Raw genomic sequence first — 9,740 nt, 5'->3', positions numbered from 1 at the left:
ACAGACCAAAATTGCTTCTCCTTCAAGGAGATTCATGTAAAAATAACCTGACACATACTTTTGAACACAGGTTTCTGATGACATTAAGATCATACCATTAAACTAATAATTTCCAGAACTCTAATGGAGAAATTGATGGCTTCATGAAACTGCTAATTCAGTATCAAGCAAAAAAAGAATTATATGGAACTAAATGGACTCTTGAATATTAATTACATTTTGTTTGAAACATTGCTGGTTTTTCAAATGTTTTGTTTTGTAGATTTAAGAAGCCTTTTCCCTTAAAGCTATCTATAGCTTACATCAATTGGTAAAGTATGCCTTTGTAAACCAAAATTGAAACAATTCATTTTTCCCTACCTGATCCCTCCAGAATTCAGAAACTATTCATAAGTATTATTTTTATGGCAGTACAGTTATTTGCATAAGTGCGATAAGAATCTGTTCTCTTTGCAACAATACACAATTACAAACGGTGGTTATATTATCAAGGCTTTGACTGGAATACCATATTTTCAGAGAGCACTAGACAACTTTAAGGAACTAAGCTTGACTTTACAAAGCCAACAAAGCAACACTTTGACAAAATCAGCCTGAGGGCTTCCAGCCTTATAGGTGAGTAAGTAATGCCATTTTCTAGCAGGCCCAGAAACCTCATGATATTTTAGAGACTGCAAGAAGAAAGAATCTTACCTACATCTATAGGTGTCACATATGCAGCCTGATGGTATGTCCTTGGTTTCGTTTCCTAGCCTTGAGAGGCCTTCACAAGTCCAATCTGAGATTTCTTGCCAAAAGTTCGAGTACAGCAAAGCAAACTTTAACCTGTATGGCCTACCACTATTTTTGTTGCACTATGTAAATAATCTAGTCATATATAATGAGACTAAACTCATCTTGCAAACACATCAGTCTTACTTTATTTTTGGTAGAAGTTGAGGTGACAGTGTAGAGAAAAACTGTGTTTCAGAAGAAAACTATAATAAACCCAATATTAGATTCTAGCCTTGTTTGCTTTGAGGTTTTATTATTTTCCTGCAATCTGGACTTGACTCTGAATTCTTCCAATTTCCTCCAATATCTATGACTCTTGACAATATTTCCAATATTCTTCCGCATTTACGACTTGTAATCACTAAAATTAAAACTGCTGTTTTCCTGAAGCCCTGTAAGCTGAAGCTGGACAATTTGATCTAAACTTCAGAGAAATGACCACAACAGTTTGTGTGTGAATAATTTTTGTGACATTCAAATTGCAAACCATTTGGAATGGTTTGCTAGAAAGTCTGTTAGACTGCCAATGCCTGTCCTCACTCCAATTGAAGATGCTTCAAGCTCACCATCTAGAAATCTTCTTGATTGGCTGCCTCCTGGACTCAGAAACTATCATTTGTTCCAACAATTAATCTTTGTTTTATTCTTTTATTTTCACAGAAATTCAACTCCCCTCATTAAAGACCTGATGGCTCACACTATCCAAGAGATCCTCCACTACTAAGTCCCAACAGACTATTCAGCTGCTCCTTAATGAACAAAAGGCAAATAAACAAGAAAACTGGCATATTATTCAAAGGAAAAATGAATGTCTTTTCTTTCTTTGAAGAAGGGTTGGCTGAAAAATTCTTTACTTGGCTAAACTTAAGTCAAGATTCTGAACCTTCTCCTAGGCCCTCTTGTGAACTTCCTTGTCAAATTCCCTTTTAGCAGAGAACCCTGCCACATCCATTCAGCAAGAACTCTCCATAGTCAAGATCTAGCTAGGCTCAATATCTGATCAGGTTTTCATCCTCTACCATTCCTTAGGTGAAGTCTGATCACCTGGGCTGTCTTTAGCAAGAATCATGTGAGATTGGTTAATCCAGAATTGTCTTTACCCCTTGTCTTAGTTTGTTTTCTGCTGCTATAATAATACAACAGACTGGGTAAATTTTAAGAAACAGGAATGTATTGAGCTCAGCTTTCTGGAAGCTGAGAAGGGAAGAACATGGTGCAGCATTTGGCGAAGGTCATCTCATGGCAGAAGGTAGAATTGAGAGCGTGACATAGAGAAAATCAAGTACGAACTTATCCTTTTGTCAGGTGCACACCCTCATGGTAATGACATTAATCCACTCATGAAGGTGGAGCCCTGATTACCTAATCACCTCTTAAAGGTCTCATCTCTTAATATTATCACAATAGCAATTAAACTTCAACAGAAGTTTTGGAGGGGACATTCAAACTACACTGCCTCTGATGCTTCCTCTTAATAATTTTCCATCCACTAACCCCCGCACTGCTCCTTGGCTGTACATTTCCACTTGTCCATGCTGTATTCAGAGTCAAGCCCAGTCTCTCCCTCCCACTGTAAGACCCCATTGCAGTGGTTCTATAGTTATTGTGATTGCCCTGAATAAAGTCTTCCTTACTGTATTAGTCCATTTTCACACTGCTAAATTGAACCGCCTGACACTGCGTACTTTATAAAGGAAATAGGTTTAACTTACTCACAGTTCTGCACGGCCAGGGAGGCCTCAAGAAGCTCACACACAAGGTGGAAGGCGAAGGGAAGCAACGTACCCTCCCCACAAGACGGCAGGAAACAAATGAACGCAGGTGGAACTACCACACACTTATAAAACCATCAGATCTCGCGAGAACTCACTCACTCTCATGAGAACAGAATGGGGAAAATCACCGTTCATGATTCTATTACCTTCAGCTGGTCTCTCCTTTGACACGGGGGGATTAAGGGAATTATAATTAAAGATGAGATTTTGGGTAGGGACACAGCCAAACCATATAACTTACCATGCTTTAACAAGTACAGTATCGTTGAAAAATTTTTCTTTAATACCAGAAGTAAGACAGAAACAGATGTCCTGGTGCCAAAAGGCACTGACACTAATGTGTAAATGACTGCTTCCCAATCTCAGAAAATTAAGGACAGGATGACTCAAAGAGATAACAAGGCTTCAAAGAATCAGCTGGAGGACTCAAAAAATAATCCTGCCAGCATCCCAGTTTTGCCTGGGTGATTCTGTTAACAGGTATCTACCTGATCCACACAAGGCTCGGCTGCAGGTATAATTTGAATAGATTGGCAACCACATCCCTCCTCTCCCAGCCTTTCCTCTCACATTCAGCCCTGGCACATGGACTAGTCTACCCAGCATGGAGTTTCTGGAGGGCACACATCCAAGCTAACAAGCAACAATACACTCAGAGTGTTTGATATTGCACGATGATCAAATTGGCTTTCCTGGAGAACCCAGAGATTAATGAAGCCTCCCACTACCTCCCCGTTCCCCCTGCCTAGGAAAAAGCTTGCACGATTGTTCACTTCAGGAGAGGAAAATGAGAGAGATGTAACATCACACCGAGCTAAAACACTCATCGTAAATCATTTCCCCCAGATGTGACTCACTGGAACTGTACATGGTTTCTTCATCTGAGAGGACAAGAAGACCCAGCTGAAGTATTTCAGCACACACGAACGGCCTGCTCACTGGACTGCTCCCAACTCTCTGGCTTGTAGATTTTCAAGTACAGCCTTTTCCCTCAGGAGTAACATATTACCTAGCAATGCTGGACCTGCTTTTGTTTTTCCTCCAAAAGAGTGTAAGACAATCTCTGCAAAGTGCTATGCTCTGTTAGCAGTGCCAGAACCTCTAGATTTCTCTTTGTACCTGTTCACAATTGTTACAGTTCATGCATTGCAAAGCATTTCCCTTTTAATTGATACCAAGGGGCAGCGTGCTTCTTTAAAGTGATTCAGGATTGGCACTGCTCGTTAAAGGAGAGAAGAGAAGGTGGGGCTGAAATGTAGCTAATTATGTCAGGCTCTAGAAAGGGAGCAGGTGAAAGCTTTTCATCTGGGACCTCTGCAGATTGCTAAATTAACAGAGTCTGGAGCTGATAAACAAGTTGGAGCTAGCCAATGGAGCACACCGAGATATAAAGGCCCACGCTGCTGGGGAAGTTTCTACTGTCATCCATGAGCTCTGTGAGGTGGTGAGGATTGGGCATGGGAGAGAGGGAGACGTGGGAGAAGTAACTGTACCTCAACCTCCCTGCCTAATTCTCCATAGTCACATGCTTTAAGGTCCTGGGAACATAGGTGAACCTGGAGGGCACTAGGCTACGTAAAATAAGCCAGTCACAGGACAAATACTGTAGGGTTTCACTTATATGAGGTCTTTAAAATAGTCAAACTCATAGGAACAGAGAGTAGAATGAGGGCTGCCAGAGGCTGCAGGGAGAGGGAATGGGGCAAGGCTATTCAATGTTATAAAGCTTCAATAATGCAAGATGAGTAAGTTCCGGAGATCTCCTGTACAATATCATGCCTCGAGTTAGTAATACTGTGCTGTACACTTCATAATTTGCTAAAAGGGTAGATTTTATGTTAAGTGTTCTTGCTACACGAAATTAAAAATATCCTGGCAGGAAAAAACAAGTGGGTCATCAAACTATGGCACACAACTCTGGCCTACTGACTGTTTTTACATTTTTTTGTGGTTAGAAGTCAAAAAAAAAAATGTTTTACGACCTGTGAAAATTATGTTAAATTTGTATTTTAATGTTCTAAGTAAAGTTTTATTGGAACATGTATTATTTACACATTGTCTATAGCTGCTTTTGTACTACAGCAGCAGATTGGCATAGCTGCAACAGAGACTGCCCCATAAAGCCTAAAATATTTACTATCTGGCCTTCAGAAAAAATGTTTGCTGATGCTATTTGCTGACCCTATTTGATGAGAGTTGGACTGTAGCTATGAGGTACAGAAACTGCTTTGAACTTTGGGTGAACAGATCTAGGTTTGATGCCTATCCCCAACTTCGAGAAAAAATTATATACCTCTCTGATGACAAGTATCTCCATTTGTAAAATGGAAACCATATATATTCCATGGATTTTTTTTGAAATTTAAATAACATGAGATATATGGGAGGAAAAAAATTGGCACGATGCTTGGTATAGAGTAGATGTTCAATAAACAATAACAGAATGAATAAAAGAATACATTCACATACAACCTTTATCCTGTGCATTTTAAAGCTCCCATTTTGGTTCTATCTCTTCAAGAAAGTTCCCCATCTTCCCAGCTAAACTTGTTCAAAATGACCTCCTCCTGCTCTGAATGTCTGCAGTGATTGCCAAACTTCTCTCTTTTCTACCTCGACAAGACCTCTTGGTGTTAGTTTCTATGGGTGTCTAGTTCATCTTCCCCTCCCGATTGTCAGGTCAGGTGACACCATCACTGCTGTGCAGAATGTAGTTGAGAAGATGTGTACAAGCTGTCTGTAAATGAGGCATGTCAAATATGGAGCTCACACAACAACTTTCAGAATTTCATAGAGGACTGAGGTGCTCAGTGAAGGCTTTACAGAGGAAGTGGGCCTGGAGCCGAGCTTAAAAGTTGACAGTTTTGCTTGTGCAGAATCTCCCTCAGCAAGAGAGAAGTGGCACGAGCTGTGACAATAATATGTGAGCCAAGTATGGAGACTTATTTCAGGAAGGCAGCAATTGGATTGGGGTGAAAGATGATGACTGGTGTCAAATGAATCAAGATACTTGGGGCTGCAAATGGCAGAAATCCATGTTTAAACTTGATAAAAACCTGAGAAAAATGTTTTTTTTCAGTTGACTAGAAGTTGAGAAAACAGAACTCTAGGCACAGTAGAACTTAGGTTCAGTTTCTCTGCAGTTCTCTTGACTCCATCCATCTTTGGGTAGACCTTGTTCTCAGACCTTGTTTCCCACATGGCATTAAGATGGCTGCCTACAGCCCCTGTAGCCAGTGCGCTCCCTTCCTCACACTCAGAAAGGCAGGGAGAGGGAAGACAGTCAATCTCCTACCCTCGAAAGGAAGGCCCTTTTCTTCTCTCTTACTGAGCCAGCTAGAGTCACATGATCACTCCTGGACCAATGGCAGCCTGACTTCCTGAAATGGTCTCCAGCAAGAGCCTGTAGAGGAATCACCACGACCGGCTTAGACTAATTAAGATCCACCCCCGCAAGAGCTTCCCCTAATCACATAGGCTGCAGGGAGAAGGGATGGATTCCTGAATAAAGTTGGGGTACTGATAAGAAAAAGGAAGGAAGGCAAAACGCTGAGCAAGCAACTATCTGTCCTCTACAGCTAATAAATCACTACAAATGGCATACTGAAGTTAGGTTGTGGAATAACCGGAAATATCAAAATCAGAACTGCACATGGTATCCTGAAGAAAAAAGTGGATTTCTATGATTGCTCCCTGCCACAAGCAACTCATGCGTGGGTTTGTAATAGCCTGAACAAACCTCGTAAAGTCTAGGCCAAAACATTTAGGAGAGGAGGAGAGATAAATAAGTTGTTATAACCCAGATTTCACTTTGACTTTCCGTGAAGCATAGACAAAATATAGGTAGGTAGGTAGGTAGGTAGGTAGGTAGATAGATAGATAGATAGATAGATAGATAGATAGATAGATAGATAGATACAGATAAAGACAGATAGAGATACAGATATATACAGAGATTCACTGCACAACCTTGTTATTGGCCCAAATGATAGCTTCAGTCTTTTAATTATTACTGCCCAGGAAAATAATTCCTCTCCTTGGCTTCCTCTCTACTGCAGCTTACCCAGAATAGCACATGCTATATATTTTTTCAGAAATGACAGAACTATTCCTGGTGCTTGGGTTAAGTAATTAAGATTTGCTGTGGGAACACCAAGGAACCCCATTAAAATGGCTGCGTAGCTTGGCAAATGAATTACTTAGTGTTTAATTACTAAAAATTACTATCAATTACTAAATGTTACTGCAAATTACTTGCAGAATAGACACATTTGTTTGTGGCTATTAATGATTTCAATTACTCCTCATAGGTAATTGGTTTCTGCGCGCACACGGGTATCAACTGTCGAATACGAGCTCAGCAATAAACGTTGTTCCTCTTCTTTTAGCTCATAGCCGAAAAATTAAACACTGTACCCATAGTTCCTCTAGGTTTCTGTGCTACTTAACATTGCTTGCCTGGGACTTCTAGGGCTGGAAGGGATCTCAGAGACTTCTTCCAGGGAGCAGAAGAGGAAGCAAGCCACAGAGGTTAGTGGTTACTCAGAATCACCCAGCCAACACTACAATATAGATCAACATCAAACACTTTCTGCACAGTGAAAGGATCCAGTCACAAAAGACCAAAATTGCCTGATCCAATTTATATAAAATGTCCAGAATTGGCAGATCTATAGAAACAGAAAGTAAATCCGTTGCTGCTTTAATCTGGAAGGTGGGGGAAAGAGCTGGGGAGTGCGAAGGGACAATTAGGGGAGTGAGGAGTGACTGATAATGGGCACAAGATTTATTTGGGGGTAACAAAGATGTTTTAAAATTAGATTATAGAGATCGGTTGTACAACTCTATAAATACTAAAATCCATTGAATTATACATCTTAATTGGGTGATTATTATGGTATATGTTATATCTCAATACAGCTGTTGAAACAATTATTTTTAATCACATAATTAGAGAATGATAGGGCTGGATCAAGGAGCTGATGCTCCTGACTCCCACTTTATCGCTCTTTCCACTGGACCATCCTGCTTCAACAGATGTCAAGCTTGCTGGAATTTGTAACTCACTGAAGAAGATGGCCATTAAGACTCACTGTTGAAATTGTGGCCTTATTTATGAAGGGCTCACTTCCAGCTATTTGTGGATTATTAAGAGAGTATAAACTATGTTCATTAAAGCAGCATAAAATGCAACCATAAAATGCATATAATAACTGAAAACCAAATAAAATGATGTCTTAGCTTAGAATGTATTCATCATGCATAAAATAACACAGAACTTGTGACAAGGGCTTGCCAGTAGGTAGTTTATTTGGGATGGCAATCCCATGGAACGGGATGGAGGGAACAGGAAGAGTAAAAAGGGAAGGGAGAAAAAGTCAATCCCAGGGTGTATGACTGAGTTGATTCAATGGTTGCAAACAACTGAGACTCAGTCCCACCAGGCCCTTGACGAGTTGTGTACCCTGTGCTTCAGAATTGTCCACAGTAAGGAGAGGGAAATATTCATGCAATGGCTCCTTATCCACAGGTAAAGACTTTTCCCAGACATTGTTTAACTCCCTAGCTCTTCCAGATGGATATTTGAACCAGCACAACTGAGCAATATCCCATAGCATCCTCCAAGGTAGAGACAGAGAAGCCCAAGAGCAGAAGGTAAGAGATAAGCCACAAGGCTCTGGCCACTCTGATCAGGCTACCTGTACATGCACCCTGTTGATGCAGCAATAGCCAAAGCCACAGGTAAGTAAGTCAGGAAGGTGTAAGATGGAGGGTCCAAGATGTCCCACAGAAGACATTATAAGAGAAACAGAAGCTCATCAACAGCTCCAAGAAGAATCAAATTGAAGAAAAATTGAATTGGCAATATGGGACAAGAACCTCCAGTCTAGAATAGAGTTCACCTATGTCTGGAATATTGGAGAGTTTAATGGAATTCCAGCCTTCCAGCACTTTGGAGGAATATTACATTGGCCAAAAGTCCTGCCTATACTTCTTCAAATAACCACACTCAAAAATAAATACTCTGGCCGGGCAGTGTCTCATGCCTGTAATCCCAACACTTTGGGTGGCTGAGGTGGGAGGGTTGCTTGGGTCCAGGAGTTCAAAACCAGGCCAGGCAACATGACAAAACTCCATCTCTACAAAAAATACGAAAAAAAAAAAATCGGCCGCACATGGTGGTGTACACCTGTAGTTCCAGCTACTCAGGAGGCTTAGCTGGGAGGATCACCTGAACCCAGGAGGTTGAGGCTGCAGTGAGTCATGATCACACTGCTGCCCTCCAACCTGGATGACAGAGTGAGACCTTGTCTCAAAGAAAAAAACAAAAAAGAATACTTCTATGCCCTTCCTACTCCCCAGCATACTTCAATATTCTTAGCTATTATCTGCCCAATCTTATTTCCTGGAAATTTTTCTTTAGATCGGTCTACTCAATACCAGTTTGTATTAGTAAGGTTCTCTAGAGGGACAGAACTAATAGGATACATACACACACACACACACATATATGTATATGTATATATATACACACACATATACACACACACACATATACGTATACATATATACACATATACGTATACGTGTATACGTATATATATACATATATGTGTGTGTATATATATAAAGAATAGTTTATTAAGTATTAACTTACATGATCACAAGGTCCCACAATAGGCTGTCTGCAAGCTGAGGAGTAAGAAGAGCCAGTCCAAGTCCCAAAACTGGAAAATTTGGAGTCCAATGTTCGAGGGCAGGAAGCATCCACCATGGGAGAAAGATGTAAGCTGGGAGGCTAGGCCAGTCTCTTGACTTTTTTCACGTTTTTCTGCCTGCTTTATATTCCCTGGCAGCTGATGAGATTGTGCTCACCAGATTAAGGGTGGATCTGTCCTCCCCAGCCCACTGACTCAAATGTTAATCTCTTTTGGCAACACCCTCACAGACACACCCAGGATCAATACTTTGTATCCTTCAATCCAGTCAAGTTGACAGTATTAACCATTACACAGTTCAATATCTTCACTCAACTCTGCACATGTCTTCCACACATTGGAGAAAGGACATCCCTTCAATAAATGGCGATTTAAAAAGTGGATATACACCTGCAAAATAATAAAACTAGACCCCTGGCTGGGTGCAGTGGCTCACATCTGTAATCCCAGCACTTTGAGAGACCAAGGTGGG

The sequence above is a fragment of the Rhinopithecus roxellana genome, chromosome 9, assembly GCF_007565055.1.
Source record: "Rhinopithecus roxellana isolate Shanxi Qingling chromosome 9, ASM756505v1, whole genome shotgun sequence".
NCBI lineage: Eukaryota > Metazoa > Chordata > Mammalia > Primates > Cercopithecidae > Rhinopithecus > Rhinopithecus roxellana.
This window is presented reverse-complemented; position numbering follows the sequence as displayed.